The sequence below is a fragment of the Zalophus californianus genome, chromosome 13, assembly GCF_009762305.2.
Source record: "Zalophus californianus isolate mZalCal1 chromosome 13, mZalCal1.pri.v2, whole genome shotgun sequence".
Taxonomy (NCBI): domain Eukaryota; kingdom Metazoa; phylum Chordata; class Mammalia; order Carnivora; family Otariidae; genus Zalophus; species Zalophus californianus.
The window spans coordinates 41710495-41733848 of NC_045607.1; the positions used below are offsets into that span (position 1 = coordinate 41710495).

Sequence of the window (23354 nt, forward strand, 5' to 3'; positions counted from 1 at the left end):
AGTTTGGTCTAATTGTTGCATGTGTGGTTGGAGGATGATGAGTGGGGGATGCTTAGGCAGTAATCTTTGGTGACAGTGGTAAACTGCTTGGGACTATTTATTCATGAGTTTCTGCATAAAATAAACCTTAAATGCTAGCATTTGATGGTGTACTTCGAAAAAAAGGTTGAAATTTTGCAGCCGTGAATTACCTGACTGGTATTATGCCTCCTAGGCCAGTAAATTTATAGATCATTTTCTTTTCATTAATTATAAATGAAATCTTTAGGTTTCTTCCTGCTTTTTAGATAAATGCTATCAGTGGCATAAGCATAAATAAAGGGTGGCTAATTTTAGTGATTTTACTAAAGATAGCGACTTTACTGAATGTTTTCTTCCATTGTTTTATTGGTGTGATGGTTTTCTTTCAGAGTTGAATCTAATATATGTAACATAGCATTTGATTTTATAAACAGTCTTGGTATTCATAAAGGCACATGAAAAATAATATGCATTTGAACAAATATGGTAGAAAAACACTCAGCTTAAGCACATTTAATGATTTTTATAAAATATAAGATTTTATGAGGCACCCGGCTGGCTCAGTCAGTGGAGTGTATGACTCTTGATCTCTAGGTTGTGGGTTTGAGCCCTGCATTGGGTGCAGAAATCACTTACAAATAAAATCTTTAGAAAATAATAATAAAATAAAATATAAGATTTTGTGATTACAGAATTTGAAGCCAAGTAACTAAGGACATTTTTAGAGCAAATTATCCCAGCAATAACACTTTTATATTGTGATATATAAGAATCACATATACTTTTATTATTTATTTTACTCCCCACTTCTCACAAGTATATTAATAACCATGACTTTTATTTTTATGAGTAGAACCCTGTTTTATCATCCTGCATAATGTCATGCTAGTTGTTGCATAGAAAGTCTTTTAAATGAAAATTAGTTGTTATATAATACAGAAAGCATACATTTTATTTTCTTAAATTTTTTACTTAAAATAAATGTTTAGTATTTCTTGTATATTTCCAGTGAAAAGAGGGTGATGCAAAATTGAGCATACTCTTCAACTGATTGTGACTATTTCCCTGTCTAGCTCTTCTGCTATAAGTCTATTTGAATGTCATATGAAAAGATATAAAAATAGCTGAAAATGCACCCTCAATTGTTGGTGGTATAAGGGTACTGTTTTTATTGGTTCATAGGTACCAAGCCTTACCCAAACTGTGAAGTGCTGTGGATTTCTTTGTGAATCACCATATCTAAGCTAATGTGGTGGTGGTTTACAAAGTAATTCATAGTGCTTCACAGGTGCTTCTGCAGTTGATCTACACCTGGAAGCCTAGGATCCCTTTACTGTGCCATTGAGAACAAGCCATTTTGTATTACAAGACATAGAAGGTCAAGAGATCCCTGGTAAATGTACTCTAGAATCCTTCCATTTGGTACTTAGAGTCCATTATTATCAAAGCTATGTCAAATACACCAAAAATTATGGTTTCCTTACCTAAATATACATGTTCTACGTAGTCATTATCTCTGTCTCTCCTGTTCTTTTTCTGAAAAGTAATTTGTAATACTTTCTGGTTAAGGAACATGATATATCAGAAACAGCTCCATTGAATGAGTACTCCACCCAAAATCATAAAAGTGCCATTTTGAAATTTAAACATTTTAATTTTAATTGAATTATTATACATATATTCATATGGAATTACTGTATATAAAGTACCCAATGAATGTATTAATTAAATAATTTGACTGCTAAATGATCAGGAACTTGAAAATATCATTGTTATGCAGTACTTCTGTAAATAACCAAGATTTCATTTTATCCAAACCAGAAAAACATTGGTATAGGCAAAGATGTGAAAAGCTATACATTATCATGGAACATGTTAAATTAAATATACTTTGGGCACTCCTTTCCATTTACTGTCTTTTGTGAAACCAGTTTTCTGTGGTCCCATTTTGTAAAAGCCTCGTTACTTGCTAAGATGTTGACTAGCCATTGCTTATTATTAAAATAATGAACTCTGTGGTCATTTCAGTCATTAGAATTACTTAGTCTGATTGATTCATGAATCATTAATCAAACATTTGGTGATTAACTATTTTAATAACTGGGGCAGGTTCCAAATACTCATGCTGGTTTTACCATGTCCTTTTTGTTTACAGGGCAAGAACTAAGTTATCGAAGTTCAATGGTATGACCACAAAACTTTCTTAACTATGAATACTTTTGATCTTTTATTTCTTAAGTTGAAACTTCTGCACACCAAAATGACAATGGTATAGGCTTTTGAAGTTACTTCTGAGTTACATTGAATAAATCTACTGTATTTATTTTGACTTCATTTTTGTCTTATATTTGATTCTTTAGTAGTGGGTTATGTATACACTCTATAAAGTTGGGTGATTTGAAATAAATTGTTAGGGCCTTTTTCTGTTAAATAACAGAAAAATCAGTATATTATTTTAGACATGTATATAACCAAAACCTTGAGTGTGCTTAGATATATACCTTATACAAATATGATTAGAGATGCTTTACACAAGAAACACTTGCTACTCTAATTTAACTTTCAGGTGTCATACAGGTATATTATTCTAACTGTCTCTCCTTTAACTGATCAATATTTTAATTATCATACCTCCTCTGAAAAATATGTATCCTGTTTCTCTTAGGCCTCTATATTCATAAGCAAGCTCTCTAGAGCTCTAGGATTCCTTGCACCTTCATTGGGAGCTCTACTGCTGGTGGCTGTGGGTAGGTTTGGAAAGAGACTGAGAGATGTTCCTGAGATTTGATTGTTCTAGAGCTCTCTTGATTTTGTTTGTTTATTTTATATAAGAGGACTACTTATAAAGTTTTCTTTGAGATAAAGATGCTGTTTTAATGAGAATATTTATAACTGCTGGTACATAAATTTAGAAGGAAATCACAACTTTTTTTTTCCTTGAGAGAACTTTATCAGAGATAAATGGAGTTCATTAGCACATCTCATAATCATGTACCTTTACCCTTGTGTCAGAATTTCAGTCCTCAGTTGTCTGTATTTATTAAAACCTAGCAATGCTTCCTTTTTTTTTTTTATTTTTAAGGTACTCACAGGTTTACAAACAATAAATTAATTCAGGGTGTAGTTTTGGGTGGAACATATGTTCAAAGTGGATTTATTCTCTTCTGCTAGGGACAAATGCAGCGTTAAGCCCTCCCAATTTTGTTAGACCTACATGAAAATTAAATATTGAAAAATGAGTATATTAGTCAGGTTTCTTCAAAGAAACAGAGCCAACAGGATATGTGAATATGTATATAAAGAGATTTACCTTAAGGAATAGGCTCACATGATTGTGGAGGCGTGGCAAGTCCAAAATCTGATGGGATAGGCCAGCAAACTGGAGACTCAGGGAAGAGATGCAGTTCAAATCCAAGGCAGTCTGCTGCCAGCATTCCTTCTTGCTCTGGGGAGGTCATTCTTTGTTCTGTTAAGACCTTCAACTGATGGGACGAGGCTCACCTACATTACTCCAAGTCCACTGATTTAAATGTTATTCTTATCCCCCCAAAAACACCTTAACAAAAACGTCCAGAATAATGTTTGACCAAATAACATGACACTATGTTGCAGCCAAGTTGACACATAAAATGAATCATCACAGTAAGATTATTATTTATTTATCAATGAATTAGATTTTTAATTTTAAAAAAGCAAGCTAATGTTTTTTCTTCAGTTTTCTTAATTATTTACCACATATAACTCCGGGTGTGTGAACTTTGATGTATTGATATTTCATTTATTGGAAATTCAGTTTGTTATGACATTCCTTTGGGTCACATTTGCAGTAAAAACATCCTTCATCTGGAAGAATAGTAGAAATAATTGTTGCAACCTAGACATGTTTTACTAAATGTTTAGCTTTATCTTTTTAATACTTACATATTTTTGAATAAATGCATGAGTTTTAAAAAATATTACTTTTATATCTTTCTCTTTCATCTTTATAGAATTCTCATTTTCTTTTGTGAATTTACAGCACCTGATATACCATAAATACCAAAAAAAAAAATTGCTGAATGAAAGAAGGAAATTTGAATATCATAATCTTTAAAAATGATTGAGCAATGGTAAAACATTTTTAAGATTACTGGCTTGGTCTCTGATACTAGCTTTGATCTACATTATTTGGTTCTCCTAATGTATCTGTCAAACTCATGGCAAAATTCCAATAAAAGTAAGCAATCATTTTATCTAAAAATTAATTAGGGAATCACAGTAGCATAAATGGAAATCTATCAAATGTGAGTGAAATTCTTAGAATAAGGGAAGGATTTAGCCTATTAGGAATCTACGAGTTTAAAAAAGTTCTAGTTTATTTGAATGCTTAGTTTGGAAAGTACTTCAGTTGAATTACTCAAATTCTGAAGATATTAGCTGTGTACTAATTAGCAGTTAGTAGAATATCAACCTTTTATTTTCATGTGGGTATACTTAAGTGGTGTAACTGAGCACCACTGTAATCAGTGTCCTAATTTTGTCTTCTTGAGAGACTACTTTTACAGCCTGTTCCCCAAATAATAATTAGAGGAATAAATTAAATCTCTGCAATTCTGCTTTAGAAAATAATGGGATGAACTATAAGCAGAAAGAATTGGGAAAAGTAAGCAACCTTAAACTCTTGAAAATAAGTCTGCTTGAGAAAAGCAACTAAGATTTATAGAGATCTTTCTTTACTTTTTTAACTTTATTTAAATTCTAGTTAGTTAACATATAGTGTAATGTTGGTTTCAGGAATAGAATTTAGTGATTCATCACTTATATTTAACACCCAGTGCTCATCATGACAAGTGCCTTCCTTAATGCCCATCACCTATTTAACCCATCCCCCACCCACCTCCTTACATCAACCCTCAGTTTGTTCTCTATAGTTAAAAGTCTGTTATGGTTTGCCTTCCTCTCTCTCTCTCTCTTTCTTTTTTTCTCTTCCCCTATATTTATCTGTTTTGTTTCTTAAATTCCACATATGACTGAAATCATATGGTATTTGTCTTTCTCTGCCTTAGTATAATACACTCTAGCTCCCTCCATGTCATTGCAAAGGGAAAGATTTCATTCTTTTTGATGGCCGAGTAATAGTCTGTTCTATATATATGCCACACCTTCTTTGTCCATTCATCAGTCAATGGACTTTTGGGCTCTTTCCATAATTTGACTATTGTTGGTAATGCTGCTATAAACATGGGGGTGCTTGTGCTCCTTCAAATCAGTAGTTTTGTATCCTTTGGGTAAATACCTAGTAATGCAATTTCTGGGTCATAGGGTAGTTCTATTTTTAACTTTTTGAGGAACTTCCGTACTGTTTTCCAGAGTGGCTGCACTAGTTTGCATTCCCACCAACAATGTAAGAGGGTTCCCCTTTCTCTGCATCCTCTGCAATATCTGTTTCCTGAGTTGTTAATTTTAGCCATTCTGACAGGTGATGGGAAAACTGGACAACAACAGGCAGAAGAATGAAACTGGACCAGTTACACCAGACACAAAAATAAATTCAAAATGGATGAAAGACCTAAATGTGAGACAGGAAACTATCAAAATCCTAGAGGAGAACAGAGGCAGCAACCTCTTTGACATCGGTCATAGCAACTTCTTACTAGACACATCTCTGGAGGCAAGGGAAACAAAAGCAGAAATGAAGTGTTGGGACTTCATCAAGATAAAAAGCTTCTGCACAGTGAAGGAAACAATTAACAAAACTAAAAGATTTATAGTGATCTTTATTCTCCAAGTACTTTCCTGGTATCATCTCATTTAATCTCTAAATTGAGTATTATTGCCCCATCTACAGATGAAGGACTAGAAGTGCTCTAACTTCTAAATCTCTGCTGTATAATATGACACACTACCTACTTGCAGAACACTCACTATTCACATCCCTGAGGCTTTACTGTGAAGGGAAATTTCAGAATGTAATAATAATAATAATAAACATAAAAGCTACATCAGGAAAATATTTACCTCAATTTTTTTAGTACCTAAATTATAACCATCCCACCAGATTCCTAGCCAGATGAACCAAAATCAACATTTCAGAGTCTGTGCCATAGGACCTAAGTGGAGTGCTTTGGTTACTAGCAGATATGGTATTGGAGAGCTGAAGAGCTGAGTAGACAGAAGAAGACAGGAAACAAATGAGAATAAAATAGTTATAGTATAACAATTTCATTTACCAGACAATGAAGAGATTAGAGCAGTAGTCCTTCCTTGGGGATAGGGAGCACATATAAAATCTTGCAGGGTGATGGCCTTGTATAATTTGAGAAAACTTCCCAGGTGATTCTTAGATTTTTCATCTGCCTGAGAACCACTGAACTACAATTTCACGAGGTCAAAATTCATATAAACTCTTAGAGAAGAACAGAAGAGATAACCATAAAATTAGTATGAAATGACATAAAGCCAGAGAAAGGAAATCTTTAGGACTCAGCTAAAAAAGCATCTTCTCTTCCTAAGGCAGGGTTACCATGGAAACACCGCAGAGGGCAGGGCCTGAGAGCCTGGGAGACAGGCTTACAGCTCAGGTCTGAATGGAATCTGTGCATCAAAGAGAACATACTAACTATTTGATAGTGTCTATCTAGAGCTAAGAATCTAGACAGCAAATAGGAGAAATATCTGTAACAATGCTTTCCAATTGAAATAAAATGTAAGCCTCATAGGGAAGTATAAATTTCTTAGTTTAAAATTAAATTAATTTGAAACATTAAGAAAGCAAAATATAGGTGATATTAAATTTCATTAATATATTTAATCCAAAATATACAAATACTATTATTTCAACAAGTAATCATGTAAGAAATATTAATGGGGTATTTTACATTCTTTTGGTATTTTCAGAATATATATATATATATTCTGATATATATTCTACACTTACAGGACATCTCAGTTTGAACTAGCCCTATTCCAAGTGCTCAAAAGTCACCGCATAGTTAGTAACTATGGCATTGGATGGTGCAGATCTTGAGGACAAATACAGTGGAGGTTTAAATTCTTACATGCAGACCTCAAGCTCTTTTGTCAATTTTCCTAAATAGCCTGGTGTGGACCATAGCAGTTAGAAAGATGGGTTCTCAAATCAGACTGCCAGAATTTGAGTTCTGTTTCTGCTGTTTAACAGCTATGTGTGGGACCTTTGGCTGGCCATATGTTCCTCCTGTACCCTAGTTTCCTCATCTCTAAAATAGAAAAATAACATTTACCTCATAAGGTTTCATTAACATTAAATAAGTTAACATATAGCAAGGGCTTAAGTAGCACATAATAAGAGCTCAAAAAGTAGTGGTCATGACTGTTTTCGTTGTAACCTGGCATGTGAATGTTGGAATTTCCAAAAACTCAGTTCTAAGCTCCTTTGTTTTTTGTATAATTCTCTAGGAAATTCTGTCCTTGCCAGGGGCTTCAATTTCCATCTCTATGACAGTAATTCACAGATTTTAACCTTGGGCTTAGACTAATCTTTTCCAAACCCAAATAGAAAATCAAATCCTAGACAGATCTACTTAGATTATTCAAAAGTATCTCAAAATCAACATACTGAAAGTAGAACTCAGAATCACCTCGCATGAATTCTGTTCCCACCCAAATAAACAAACCAAAAGAAAGATGATTCACTCTGACAGGAGTGATATCAGACAGGACCGAGATCCATGCAGAGGTGCAAACCTGAAATTTAATTGCCCTTGATCCACTATCCCTCACTTCCCATTGCCAAACCTATTATCAAATAATCTCCTCTAAATTTCTTAAATCCATCTTCATCTTCTCTGTATTTCTACCATCATCAGCTTATCCATGCTAACATCATCTCCTCCCTGATTACTGCAATAGCCTCCTAAGTGCTCTGTCTTCATGTATTTTATTTAAGATGTCAATCTGATTATTTTATTGCCCCCCTTAAAAAGCTTCAGTAATTCCCCATAGGTTCCAAAGTTAATGACCAAAATCTTTTTTGTGACCTAAAATTTAGCACTGCCTGCCTCCAGCCTTTCCCAGGGCTATAGTCACAGTGATTTACTTTCAGTTTTTTATGCTTCCTCTTGTCTTGGTCTCAGGACATTTGCAGAAGTTAATCCATCTCTTCAGAATTCTCTGCTTCCACCTGGTGCCCTACTTAATTCTTCCTCATCCTTCAGTCATCAGATCAAATATCACTTCATTGGGGGCAGTTTAGGGAAGCCTTGTCTGACACATGGTTTCTCAGCACACAAAGCCCCCCCCCCATCACTGTTTGTAACATGTTTGTTTATGAAGTTAATTGTTAATATTAGCTTCCCTTACTGGACTGCAAGCTTCACGATGGAAAGGACCATTGTTTAATTAAATTAGCATTTTATTTTCAGTGAGAAATATAGTTCCTGCCACATAGAGGATGCTCAATGTAAATTAAGGAAAGATCAAGGACAAGAAAATAGTAAAAGCAAAGCACAAAATCACCATGGAGATAAAACCATCTTTTCTTGGGGTGCCTGGGTGGCTCAGTCGTTAAGCGTCTGCCTTTGGCTCAGGTCATGATCCTGGGGTCCTGGTCCTGGCATCGGGCTCCCTGCTCAGCAGGGAGTCGGCTTCTCCCTCTGTCCCTCCCCGCAGCTCTTGCTCTCTCTCTCTCTCTCTCAAATAAAAATAAAATCTTTTTAAAAAAACACCCATCTTTCCTTATTATAACTAAATTCTGCACCCTCCAAGAGCACAGGACTGTTACTGTTGAGTACTATTACTATTAATCTTACATGTCCTATCCCCTGAAATTGTTGTAATATGGCTTGTCCCCATCCCCTAAACATATCAAGAACATTGCTAGGCTGCTTTACAACTCTTGTTCTATCTCCAAATAACTGTCTTATGAATTGCTGTCTCCCAGTTATCTTGTTTCCATCCTGATCAAAGTCCAAAAGAGAATGCTTTAACTCTGCCTCTGCCTAGAGCCCTCCTGTACAGTTCAGCTAGAAAGCCAGAGTACTGCCCTAGGCAAAAAGAGTCAGAGATGGGAGGAAGGAACCAAAGAGTTGATCCCTAAAGTCTGAAAGCATACTAGCATTGCTTTAACCAGTCTGGGACCTGGAGATCCAATAAATTGCATCTGGGACAGATAGTGCCTGACACAGCTACTGGCATCTAGGGTAAAATAAACCTTTGAATGTTTTCCTCCCATGAAAGCATAAAAAGTTAAAGGAATTGCTTGAATGTATGTGTCTGGGGCACCTATCTTGTTACATTTTCAGTGGCATATATATAAATCATTAGCTTTGCAGCAGTGAGAGGAGAGATTTAAATAGCTAAAATACATGAAAATGAATAGCATGCAATTAATTTATGTGTATTATATAACCTGCCTGATCATTAAACATTCATGCAGCTTAAGGATAAATGTGGGATATCTGCATTTTATACAGACGAAGACCCAGATATATTGATGATAAAAGCACAATATGCATAAACAGATGGTTTCTAGTTAAGGATGCATTACTCTGCTGCCACTTCTTTTCATTATGTCCAGGTACCACCACTATTAAGGATAGCTGGTTTTAAAAGTCCATTTGCCTGCATTCTAAATCCTATACTGAGCTCTTTCCACTCTCCCTTTGCACTGTGGCTCTTTGCAATTTTCTGCTTCCTATTCACTTCCTTAGAAAATTTCAAATAGGCTGCATCAGGGAAATCAGGCAATTTTTTTAAACCATCTTGGAAAACATGCAGTGATAAGGAAAAGTGCCCAGGAAAGAGCAACTGTTTATCAATCTTTGAAGGAAATTAAAGACTATACAGTCAGTCCCAGGCCCTGGTCAGGAGCATAAGGGGATTTATGTTTTAATATCATGCACAGCTTCATTGGTAGTTACATTTTGAAACAGAGACTTACTTAATATACACTAATTTTGGTCCTGTTTTCTTTGGAAAAATTAATTTTTTTTTTTGCCCTTTAATAGAGTTTTATTTAAGCTTAAGAAGGAATTTTTTATTACTGGCTCAAGTATGTGGCTCTGTTAATTCTTTGTGCCAACAAACATAAGGTCGAATTTGCAAGTCTTGGCAACAGAGTTCTTTTTGGTACTTGACAGTAGTGAAGTTCTGGGATGAATATATATCGACATTTATTCTTGTTTTTACTTTAAGAAATTGTCAACTGGATTTTGCCAAAAACCTGAAACATCTTTTGATATACAAAAAATAAAAACCTAAATTCTAACTTAAGAACTTTCAGTTAAAGAACTTTATTCTTATCTATATGTATAAAAACTGTGGCAAATGAATACTACCTACTCATTTCATCAAAGATCAGAAAATTATTTTGCAACTCTTATGAAATTCTTTTTGTCAATCAATGGTATTTTATTTTCAGTCTATAAGCTCATCTGTGAATAACCTTAGCTCAAAAACATTAACACAAGCGCAATTTCTCTCAAAATACCGGTTTTGCTGCTTCATGCTCTGTCACACTATGTCATATTTAGGTCTAATGGTGTCGACAAGTTGGCTGTCAAGAACAGGGGTCCCATAGCCCAGTGTTTAATGCAGCTGTTGTCTTTCCCAACATTCAAAAAGTAGCAGGGTTCTGCTGATTCTACCTCTGAATTTGTAATTCTTCCTCTCCCTTATGCTCCCAGTGCTATGGGAGCTACTCCTACTCCTTATGTTAGTTTAAGCTTACATCTGAATTCTCACCATGGTCTCCTAATTGTTCACTGATGCCTGCCTCTCTTCACAGCACCAGAATCATATCCACAATCTATCATATTCCTTGTAATGCTAATGCAGTGATCATATTTTGAATGACACTTGTTTTTTTTAGCCTTTGCAAATGCTATACCTTTTATTTCTGTAATATTTTTAATGCCCCAACATCTTTCCCCTAAATGGACACATATCCTTCACACCAACAAACCTATCCATTTTCTAGTGGTCAAATTTCTATCATATTTAAGCGCCTATGGGGAATACTTTATTCTCTATGGAGCCTTCCCCAATTCCCACAAACAGAACGAATATATACTCCCTCATATAGTGCTTTTTTTTTTAAAGATTTATTTATTTATTTATTTGAGAGAAAGAATGAGAGAGAGAACACATGAGATGGGGGAGGGTCAGAGGGAGAAGCAGACTCCCTGCCGAGCAGGGAGCCCAATGTGGGACTCGATCCCAGGACTCCAGGATCATGACCTGAGCCGAAGGCAGGTCGAGCTCCCAGAGGAGCTCCATTAAGGGTGTCCAAAAAAATAACTCACAAGTCCCAGGATTAGTGCTTATCAACATAGATCTGAAACAAATAACAAAATGCTAATCCAATGCTCACTTGGTGTATTAATTTTTCATTGCTTTTATAACAAATTATCACAAATTTCATGGCTTAAACAATACACAGTTATTTTATCTTCAGTTCTGAATGTCAGAAATTTGAAATGGATCTCATTGGGCTAAAATCAAGGTGATGACAAGGCTGCATTCCTTTCTGGAATGGATTAGGGGATAACATATCTTGATATGTTAGGGGATGGGGACAAGCCATATTACAACAATTTCAGGGGATAGGACATGTAAGATTAATAGTAATAGTACTCAACAGTAACAGTCCTGTGCTCTTGGAGGGTGCAGAATTTAGTTATAATAAGGAAAGATGGGTGTTTTTTTAAAAAGATTTTATTTTTATTTGAGAGAGAGAGAGAGAGAGCAAGAGCTGCGGGGAGGGACAGAGGGAGAAGCCGACTCCCTGCTGAGCAGGGAGCCCGATGCCCCATGGTTAAGGACAACTCCCTCCTAGTTGTCCTTAACCAACTGAGCCACCCAGGCGCCCTCATACAGTGCTTTGCATATGATGCCACTATGAGTGTATGCTATTGCATAGTAATTGTTTATACTTAAAAGTTTCATTTAATGGGCCTCTCATAACTTAGCCAATTTTAGGCCCCTGATTCATAGCATGATACTTAGTACAAATCTGTTTAATAATATAAATAACAGGTAACAATTTTGAGCACTTTGTGGAGTGTGAGTTTAAATGTGAAATTCTCAGTCTCAGCACTATTAACATTTTGGGTCTGATAATTCTTTATTGTGGTGTGCTGTCCTGTAAGGCATTGTAGGATTTTTAGCAGTATTCCTGGCCTCCCCTGACTAGATACAAGTAATTCCTTCCAAGCTGTGAGGCTCAAAACATCACCCATCATTGCCACATGCCCCTTGGGTGGGAAGAATCTCTCCTAGTTGAGAACAATTGGTTAATCCTCATAACTGTCCCATGAGACAGCCATAGATTTTTTTTCTCTTTTTCAATAAAGAAAATTGTGGCCTAATTTATACAGGTGAGAGGTGGTGAGACCTTGATTTAAACCCCACATGTCTCTGGAGCATGTGGTTTTGATCACTAAGCTGTGTTGCCTTCTAATCCATAGCTCCTGAATATTTTTATTTAAGTATTTGACAACCAGTTTCATTTCTTGATAATATACCATTACATGAAATTTTAATTCACCTTAAGATTTGATGAGTGATGAGTCTTGAAAGGTATTCAAGTTTGTATGCGGGCAAATAAGGCACAATTGTGCATATGTGCGTGCGTGACTAAAGGACACCTGGAGTTTCCAGGAGTTTTTAGAGGCCTCCAGCTCAACCTCTCATTTCCCAAAGGAATCTCTTCTGCATCATCCAATGCACAAAGGTGTGGAAACCACAATAGTGCATTTATTTGAACATCATTTGTAAGCAAGTTGCCCTCTTGAAGAAAAGATAGTTTTCTAAATGAGCTTAATTTCTAAATTTAGTTTTCTAAATTTCTAAAATGAGCACAGGACTAAGAGCTGCAAGCCATATGGTTCCAGATCTGCCACTCACCTGCTCAACAGCCCTAGGCCTCTGTTAGACCCAGCTTCCTCCTCTGAGTAATCAAAGTAATAATTGCAGCCCTGGTCACCACGCATGTAATTATTCATGTGCTTACTCAAGAAGACAGTGCTAGATAAATGAGGACCATTACTATTGTTTTGTAGGCTTACAGAAATTTCGCTTCTTAGGCTGAGAAGGACTGTATCCTCATGAGACTATTCTTACAGGAAAAATTGGGCAACAAACTGGTAGAATTGTGATATATGGAAATGATCTCTTCTCCACCTAGAAGCAAGAGAAAGCATCTTCAAAGCCACCTTTACTTAGCAATATCTCTGGGTCTTAATATCTAACTTGTCATCTTGAATTTTTTTTTTTCAACAAGATAATACCAGGGCAGTACAAATAATTTAATTATTGGCATAGTGCCTTCCCCAGGACAAAAGTTCAATAGCTGTGGGACTGAACTTATTTATATAATTAACCTTATGGACTATATCGAATCTGATTATAGTAAATAATGGCTACTATATTACCTTCTATATGAAGCTGAGAAGCTATAAAAGCCCTCCATTGAGTTTATAGGTTAAACTCAAAATGGTGGGCAGAATAATGGGCTCCCACAAAGGTGTCTCTGTCCAAATCCCCAGAATCTGAATCTGTTAGGTTACATGACAAAGAGGAATTAATCTTGCAGATGGGTATAGGGCTGTTAATGCTGCTAACTTTAAAATAGGGAGATTATCCTGGATTCCCTTGGTCAGTCCTGTGGAATCACAAGGGTCCTTAAAAGTAGAAGAACTGGACAGAAAAGACAGAGCCAGAGAGAGAGTAGTGTGAGAAAGACTTGACCCAAGACTGCTGGCTTTGAAGGTGGAGGAAGCGGCCCTGATCCAAGGAATATGGGCCTCTAGAAGCTGGAATGGAAGCAAAGGAATGGATTTGTCCTAGAGCCTCCAGAAAGGAATGCAGCCTTGTCATCACCTTGATTTTAGCCCAATGAGATCCATTTCAAATTTCTGACATTCAGAACTGAAGATAAAATAACTGTGTATTGTTTAAGCCATGAAATTTGTGATAATTTGTTATAAAAGCAATGAAAAATTAATACACCAAGTGAGCATTGGATTAGCATTTTGTTATTTGTTTCAGATCTATGTTGATAAGCACTAATCCTGGGACTTGTGAGTTATTTTTTTGGACACCCTTAATGGAGCTCCTCTGGGAGCCATTCACAGAAACTGCTGCCTGCCTGCCTGCCTGCCTCGGGGTACTCATGGTTTACTTGGGGCCAGGAGTTAGGGGGGTGGTAGCAGGGGAGAGGAACCTAACCAGTAAATAAACACAAACACATTATTTACTAAAATAAGTGCTTGCAGAGAGAATGGTGCCTGGTGATTGCCTCAAAGACACAATGAAATCTGTCTCTGACATATGTACAAAAAGGGTATATTGGTGAGAATTTCCTATCTGCTTGAAGTTCTTCTCTTCCTAGAACCAGACATACATTGGGTGCCTCATTCAAACAAGAGCGCAAAGAGGAATTTAGTTAGTGTGGGCACAGTAACAATGAGCCCTACAATGTCTGTTTATTTCTAATTCATACTCTGTGTCTCCCAGCCACGGAGACCAGCAGTGTGCTCTGAGACTCTGAGAAATATGCATTCCATCCTCCGGAACATCACGGGTTGCGGTGATAGGACAAAGATAAAGCTGGAAGTTCTCAAACCAGCAATTAACCACTCCAGTTCTAGAGTCAATATGCCTGTCACTTTTGTCCACAATTCATTATTTACCTAGTCCAGTCAAAGCAGGTGGCTGGGGGGTCGGGGGCAGTGGCAGGGGTTACCATATAAGCCATGTATGTACCAGAATGAGAGCAACACTGTTACGGACATCAAGCTCCTGTACTAGCCCAGGATGTACATTTCTCACTCTCTACTCAGCTATGTCTCTTCACCTGAATATTAGAATTTTGAGATGATTACCATTGAACTATAGTTTTTTAATTGCTTATATTGTATTTTTATACCTGGGTTACCACTGTTTTGAAATTGCTGAAGGAGTGGTTCATGTAATATGCATCATAACTATGAGAAGAAACTAGATATAAAACATGATATTTCTATTTCATCAAGTATCAGTAGCCCTTTAAGGAAGGAGCAGTTTGAAAAGGAAACCACAGAACCAAAATGAGCCTTACAGGAACTCCTTCATTCACTCAGTAAGCATTTACTGAACCCTTCCCATGTACCTAACAAGGTGCTAGGTGGTGGGTATTCACACAGGCTAAATAGACAAGACCTCACCCTTCAAACCTAGTGGAAGATTTAGAAAAACAGGTCAGCAAATTACAAAACACTGTGAATGAATACTAAAACAAGGAGGAACACAGAGTGATCTGGGCACAAATAAGAGGCTGGCCTAACCCAGAGGTGTAACATGTCAGGGAAATTTCCTGGGAGAATAGTGATCTGAGAGCTGAGGGAGTTAGTTCATTAAAGAGGAAGGCAGGGTTATAGTTGAATACCGTGTGAGGAAGGGAAGAGTATGGCAAAGCTGGGGAACCTAGTGTTAAGTGTAAAGGCCCAGAGGCTAGAGAAACTGGAGCTTGGCAAGTGGATGTCATCTACCCAAACAGAAAAATGAGTCAACTTTTAGCACTGCAGAAGTCTCAGCTTCCTCTGTTAATTATGCACTCTGCATCTAATTATGCATCTGTGTGGGCTTAAATGTAAAGACAATGTGATGCTATTAGATCAGTTTTCAATGTCTCTAGTTAACTCTATGGATTAGAAAGGCTTCTTCATGCAATTTAGATCCTGTTTTGAATTGTAATGATAACTTGAACAGGATTGCATGGTAGCTAACACAGGTGGTGGTATTCTGGGTTTGCACAGAGCACACGCACAGAGCTGCAGGCGGGTTTTCATGGTTTCCACATGCCAGATACAGTGGTGCACTAGGAACTGACTCACAGCAGGGACGAAAAGAGGTGCCTTAGGTGTTTGCCATTTGCTACGCAAAATTTATTTCACATTTAAGCCCAAATTTATGCATTTTGAAATGAAAGTTATTAAACCATCAAGCAGAAGTGTTTTTGCCAAGTGTGTTTTCAACAAGAAGAACTTTAAAAATCTAGGGGCTGCAAGGTATTTTTGACCAAGTTTACTCACTGGAGGTAATGGAAATCTATGTATGAAACTCTGGCATGAGTTCATTTGAAGTCAGATGCTTAATGACTGAGCCACCCAGGCACCCTTTACTGCCTCAGTTTCCTGATCTTTCCCTACTAGCTAAAAAGATTGCAGTGGGGACAAGTGGAGCCAATTTGTATAAACTTAACAACAACAAAAAAGAGTGTTGTGCAAATTTATCATGGTATTTTTATTATTGATTTATAGTATGCAGAATCTGGGAGGTGTGAGTCTAGGATAATTGGTCAGGAGGTATGGACTGAGCTTGGAGGCATCACTGGGACAAATGGTTGAAAGGAAAATGGTGTCAAATTGCCTGGTGAAAGGGCTGGCTGAGGGATTAAAGAAACCAGGGGATGCCACAAAATGGGATATTGAAACCAGGAGTGTGGCAGTTGGAAGTTTATTCAACAAACATCTGAAGCACTTTCTTTGAGTTAGACACTCTTCTAGGCACCGTGGGAAACACATAAATATGGATGGCACTGTTTCTGCCATGAAGTACTCCATTGTTCAATATTAGAGAAACAGTTACAGCATAAGGTAATCAGAGCTGAAATGGAGACCCTTCTAAACTGCTCTCCAAGCCCAGGGAACTGAGGGGAGAGGGGCCTGTGGAAAATTTCACCCTGCGGATCAGACCAGGGCACTAGGAATGGCCCTGAGGTTTTCTGACTTCATTTTCATGAATTTGCATACTAAATAGAACTACACTATTTGATGATAGGAGCAATCATGGCCTTTGAAGATGAGCTACAAAGCCGGGAATCACCTGTGGAGCTGGGAGATGAGGAGTTAGAGGGAGCAGGTAGAATTCAGAGAAGGAAGACAGGGCAGTGGCTGTGGAATTGGGATTTCCTCCCCAGCACTTTCTTCCCTCCATTTTCCCATCATTGCTTCCCCAGGAGGGTTACCAATACCAAGCTGGCACCATAGGAGGAACAAGGGAGTAGGAATCACAATAAGGAGCAGCTAGAAGAGGGCAGAAGGACAACTACAGTCAAGGTAGAAGAGCTGGGTTGGATCTGCAGTGCTTAAGGAAGTTAAGTTGTGGCAATAGGACCGTCTTGAAACAAAGATCAAGGGGAGGGAGAAGGAGAGGGGCATGGGAAGACATGGAAGTTTCAGCGGCCATCTTTAAAATAAAATGCAGGGGGGCACCTGGTGGCTCAGATGGTTAAGCATCTGCCTTCGGCTCAGGTCATGATCCCGGGGTCCTGTGATCGAGCACCATGTCCGGCTCCCTGCTCCAAGGGAAGCCTGCTTCTCCCTCTCCCACTCCCGCTGCTTGTGTTCCCTCTCTTGCTGTGTCTCTCTCTCTCAAATAAATAAGTAAAATCTTAAAAAATAAGTAAAAAATAAGATAAAATGCGGGAAGAGTTGACAATTGCTATAAGAGATATTTATAACATGATATCTATCTATAATGGATATAAATAATGTGAGTTTGAAGCAACATTATTGAGAATAATCATACATATGTGTATTTGAACAGCTTTATTGAGATATAATTCATATTCCACATAATTCATTCATTTAAAATCTACAATGCAATGGCTTTGGGTTTATTCACAGAATTATGCAACCATCATCAAAATTAATTTTAGATATTAACATGGATATTTTTCCATATATCCATCTCTTCATTCTGAACAGATAATCTGTCTTTCTGTGGCCTTTCACTCTTGTGGTGTCATCTTGACATACACTGATCGAAAAAAAGCTTTGTAATCCTTTACTTGATATAACCTAGGATTTTATTTTTTTTGAAGATTTTATTTAAAGATATTTATTTAAAGATATTATTTAAAGAAGATTTTATTTAAGGATTTATTAAAGTCTACTATTTTGTTTAGAAGCAAACCGAACAGAAAAGTTGAAGTTCATTTTAGGAAGTATGACACTGTCCATTTCAGGTGAATGACACACATTCTTTAATTATAGTGTCTGAAAACTACCTTTAAAATCTTTATGGAAAAAGAAAATACACATTTAGACAAATAATTGTATATAGATATGTAAACATTCAGTTACTAGATTTCGAAGTTGAAAGGATGAAGTTCAAAGTTAAATGGGCCCATCGTAATTTAATTTAATTTTCTGGTCTTGACATGTGACTCTGGGGAAGTTTCTTCCAGAGCAGAAAATCACTTCCAACACAGCTGTGGGCTTGGACAGGCTCCACACGGACAAGAAGCTTGGGCAGGAAGAAAAGACATGATCATAACAGATAGATGAGAACTGACATAACTGCCCATGAGTCTCACACGTAGCTTAGATGAAATGATGTGCTATAAATTAAGCCTTGTGATTCCTGTAAAAAATCTGACATTCAAGGTGGACTGGATTGGAAAAAAATGGATCAAATCAAAGTGTATTTCTATAGAGGTCAGGGATGCCTTTACCTTCATGTTTTCCTTCTCTTAAACTGTGCTGGTTTCCTATTGGCAATAACAGGTTCTGTTTCCACATCAGCCCACCAAGGACTGTAAGCCTGGGATTGGAGTCCTGGGGGCCAGAGGTGAGTCAAAGGCATTGAGCACAATGGCCACATCTGTAGTGAATTGCAACATTGCCCACCTCCCTTCAGCATCCGCTATGAGAGGGTTACACTTCTTCATCTCACTGACATTCAGCTTAGCTATGTAGCTTGTTCTGGCGATTGAATTAAATGTGGCCTGTTATTGCCACTTCTAGAAAGAAGCTTTAAGAGCCATCACATGGGTATGGCATTGCTTTTTTCCATCTGTCAGGGGAGCAGCAGGGTGTATAAGGTAAGAGGTTTTTGTTTTTGTCTTTTTTTCAGCCTGGATTCTAGACCCTCTGAGGAGAGCAGTGTTCACCAATATTCATCATGTGATGTGAGTGCCATGTAACCTTGTTTTTCTAAGTCACTGAAAACTGTTTTCATAATTATTGCAGCATAAATAAAATGGACGAATAAACCTCACATTCACAGTATAGGAACAGGGTGGTCAAATGCAGTGTAAGGATTAAAGTTAGGCCCAGAGGTGGTAACTAGAACTTTTGGGTCAGAATCTGGGCAAACTCTGGAAAAGAACAGGGAATAGGAGCAAAGGTGGAAGTGGATCCAGGGGTCCCTTGATAATCATCACTGTGATCGCAGAGGAAGTTAGCAAGCCCTACTTACTGGTGTGTTTATGTCTTTAACTGTAGTGTTATCTGATAGGTAAGTAGGTCATTTATAAACTAACCCCCAACTTCTACCTAATACTTTACATTCTTTCAGAAAAGGGGAATTCCCCAGAAACTGCAATAAATTCAGTACACTCAGGAGTGATTGCTCCAGAGCAGATGGGTTTATGGCAAAAAGCATTCTAAATAAATTAATCCCTACTGGGCCTCCAGTAACTCTGTCCCACCCATTTTGGGAGTGACTGGTTCAAACAGGGCAGAAATAAATCCCTGCAGCTTACGGTAAGAGGTTCTTCAGTGGACAAAGAATCAGGCATATTGACTACAGTGGAGAGATGAGTGAGCCTGGGTATTGTATCCTTAAATTCACTTAGACCAGTTGGAAACTGCCACTTGGTGCAGTTTCATCCCTGGGGGCTTCTTGACTGGGACAAGAAAGGTAAATGCACAGTGAGCCTTCTGTCTCTGTCTTGGTTAGAACTAGACTGATGACCCTTGTTTGTCATTATTTCTGGTGGTTGGGAGGTGTGTGTGTCTGATGCATCATTATTCTCTGGAATTTTGTCATTTTAACTAAAAACCAACAGAAGGATTCTATACTTGTAGTGGGCTAATTTAATTAGAGACACCAAAGGACATTGTCTCTGACCTTAATAAGACCCCATAAATACACAAAATTGTAGCAGATAGCTCTATGCAAGCTTATTGTTCTCAGCTGAAAGAAATTCCTGATCTAAAATATTTCATTTTGTCTTATACAAATTGAAAGGTTTAAAAAAAAAAACAACTAAGAGAAATTACCTATTAAGTGATTTCTCAGACTATAACATTCAAAATCAAATTTAATATAAATATTGAATACTCTTGTATGTATATAAACTATTAAATTTAAACAGATATTAAACTCTAAGAAAGACCAGTTAATTCTTAAATGCTTCAGTTAATTTTAAAATGACATCATTATCTCTTTACTCCCCCACCTTGCTTTTAATTATTCCCTTTTGAATTGAAACTATTGGCTATAATTAATTTTTTGAAAAGATGCTGTGTGGGAAATAGGAAACATACAATGTATAACTGTTTTACATTGGATCTATTCAAGGGGTAATTAATTTTCATAAGACATAATAAGAAAATTTAATGAAAGGCAATTCTTATTTTATTTCCACTTTAATCCCAAAGGAAGTCTGGATGCTAAGAACTTACTATTTCATTGCTTTCCCAGGGTATTCAGATATTTTATTAGGGAAAAAAATGAAATCTTTCATGCCAAAAAGTGTTCAATAACATATTAGAACAATGACTATCTTCTGACCCCCAATTCAAAGAGCATCTGAACATATCATACTAGCAAGTGCATCTTTTTCGTCTTCTTTCATGAGACTTGCATTTCTTCTTACCATAAGTAGTCTGTGCCTAAAGAGTACATTAAAGAGGTGTAATGTGTTGGTCTGACCTGTTTGAGGCAAGGGACTTCAAATATTCATAACTCTTGATGTACTGTAAGCTCTCACCATTTGTGAGCGATCCCTCCAGGGAACTTGTCAGTCCTCAGATTCATGAATACCTGTTTAGCATGTGATTTCCTCTGTAAAATAAATACATGATAATGAAGAGAGAACAATGCACACGTGTTGAGTTGTCTCCTATTGTGCATCTACTAGACTCTCACCAGCTCAGTGATTCAGTCTTCACAAACCAGCCTTGAAGTGCTTGTAATAATAATCCATATCTCAGAAATGACAAATTGACTATATATCCTGGAACTTTGGGGTCCCTCCTGAAATGTAAGCTATGAATGTTAATTCTATAATGCCAAGAGTCCACTTTATTTCTTTTTGAAAATGCACATAACTGGATGGTAGATGTTTTGTGTCCAAATAGAAATTCTGGCACTGGAAAGCCTAGGTTAAGAGCTTTATTTTCCTTGAATGTAATAAAATGTTTCCATCAGACAGTGGGGATGGGCAGTGATTAAAAAAGATCAATTCAGGTTGGAACATGAAAAGAACAATGGTCTTTGATACTGTTTTTCATATATCAAAAATAATATGCAGTGCTAAATATTTAAATATTTTATAAATGCATACATTTCCATTATACCAGTAATATAAATTTATTATCCCAAACTTTGAAAATTATCCGAATACCCTGACACTACCACTGTTCTCATATTGAATTATTTCCTTTTGTCTTTTTCCTTAGGCAGAGATAATTGATTATAAATCTAAAGTATTCATATTAAGATAGCTACATATACATTAGCATTTACTGATATTTTATCACAAGCCATGCAAGGTAGATTTTATAATTAACTCCATTTGAAAGAAGAGAAAACAAAGACTTGGAGTTACCCTATTTTCTCTGATTAATGTAGCCAGTAAGAAGTAGAGCCAATATTTTGAACTTAGATCTTTCTAATTCCACTATCCTATGCTTCCCTTGATAACTAAGCTTAGTGAACCATTAGGAAACAGAATATAAGCAAAAAATACTTACTTTTGTTAATAGGTTGGATGTAAAAGGTATAAGCAATGAAAACACTAACAAGACCAACAGCAACACTTACTGAGAGCTTACAGTTGTTTACAGTTCAGCATATAGTCAGAAAGAGTTACTTTCCTGAGTGAACATAGCTACCCTCCACCTCTCTCTCTCTCTCTCTCTCTCTCTCTCTCTCTCTCATCCTCCTTCCTCCTCCTCCTCCGTTGTTCTTTTTTTTTTTTTTATCTTTTCCTAGGTCTTTTCATTCACTGGATTATTCTATATTCTTTCTCTCTTTGTTCTCTCTCTCTTGAAGTTTTTTTTAATTATGTTTCTTCTCTCTTTCTCTCTCTCTTCCCTTATTCCTTTTCTATCTTTTTGTTATTTTAAACCTGATGTATTTATCTATTTCTGTGACCTGGGATCATGAGATCATTAAAGTTTCTGTACAAGACAAGGACAGAACAGGATATTGAATGATTTTTGTTTTAATAGATAGAAGCCTATTCCTATTAAGGTCAGAATCAATGGAAAAAATTCACTCTAAAAATGTAAGCTTTACCTTTCGGTTGAACTGAATGAATGACATTTTTATAGATAACAAAGATAAAATATTGACTCTTTATTATTATTCAACCTAGTGTTATTTCTTGAGCTTTGAATGTTTGTGAAGAATTTCTTATTTTAAGGTGCAGCTTTTTTTTTTTTAATTTCTAAAGATATTCCTAGGATTTGGAGGAGTTACAACACAATAGCCTTAATCAGAATTTGTCTCCCTGATGCCATTAGTTGTTGAGTTCAGTTTCAAACTAGCATTTATCACACTCCTTAAAAAAATCAGCTATTACAGCTCACTAGGAATGTAGTCAAATATTAATTTCTGTCTTCTAATTGTCACATTTCTGAGAAAAATAGCTCCAAAAACAGCCAAGAGTCAATAACAGATTCTTCTCTATAATTATTTCTTGTCTCATCCCAGAGTAACTTTATAGACATAAGTCAAATACCTTCAGAGAGATAGGATAGGTGTTCCCAAAGAGCTTCAGGATTTCAGAGTGATGTTTATTTAGGCCAAGAGATGACAGTTCTCAACTAAGGAGACCACAAATAAGCATTTAAACATTTGAGTTAATTTGGAAGAGGGAAAATATCTCATGGCTTGCTACCTGAAGAACCAGCAGAGGATCCAAGGGCCTGTAGCTATTGGAAAGGAATTATCCTTAACCTTTCTACCAATAAGTATTCCTGGGATGTGGCAGAAGTTGATTAGAATAATCAGTGAACTTGCATTCTATGGGTACTTTAGGATGTCCACCTTTATATAAGTGACACCTTATTTCCCCTTCACTTGAACATATTTCTTTGCCCTGTCCTGGAGAAGGCAAGACAATCTCCATTCATTTCTAAAAGTTAGATCAGTGATGTTTTTCTTCTCATCTTAATAGGTGTTTAGGAAAGCAAAATAATGGAGAAGCATCTGGTAATGTTTGGAGGCAAGGAGGTCTAATCAGCTACTTAGTGGTTCCACACTTAAATTTCTGAGACTTTTGTGAAAAATGGGGTAATAACAGGACTTATCTCACAGTTGTGAGAAATAAATGGTACCAAAAATATGTAGCCATTTTTTAAAAGATTTATTTA

At 36.6% G+C, this 23354-nt stretch overlaps 1 protein-coding gene across 3 annotated transcripts in view; it reads left to right on the forward strand.

The window, feature by feature from the left end:
• The window catches only part of LINGO2 (leucine rich repeat and Ig domain containing 2), a 1255110-nt gene that overhangs the window by 320792 nt on the left and 910964 nt on the right, over positions 1-23354 (forward strand). Inside the window, exon 3 of one of the 3 annotated variants that reach the window (XM_027614289.2) lies at positions 18880-18934. The exons of the other annotated variants lie outside the window; for them this stretch is intronic. The gene's annotated coding sequence lies outside the window, so the exon portion shown is untranslated. The remainder of the gene's footprint in view (positions 1-18879; positions 18935-23354) is intronic. 3 annotated transcript variants of the gene reach the window in all.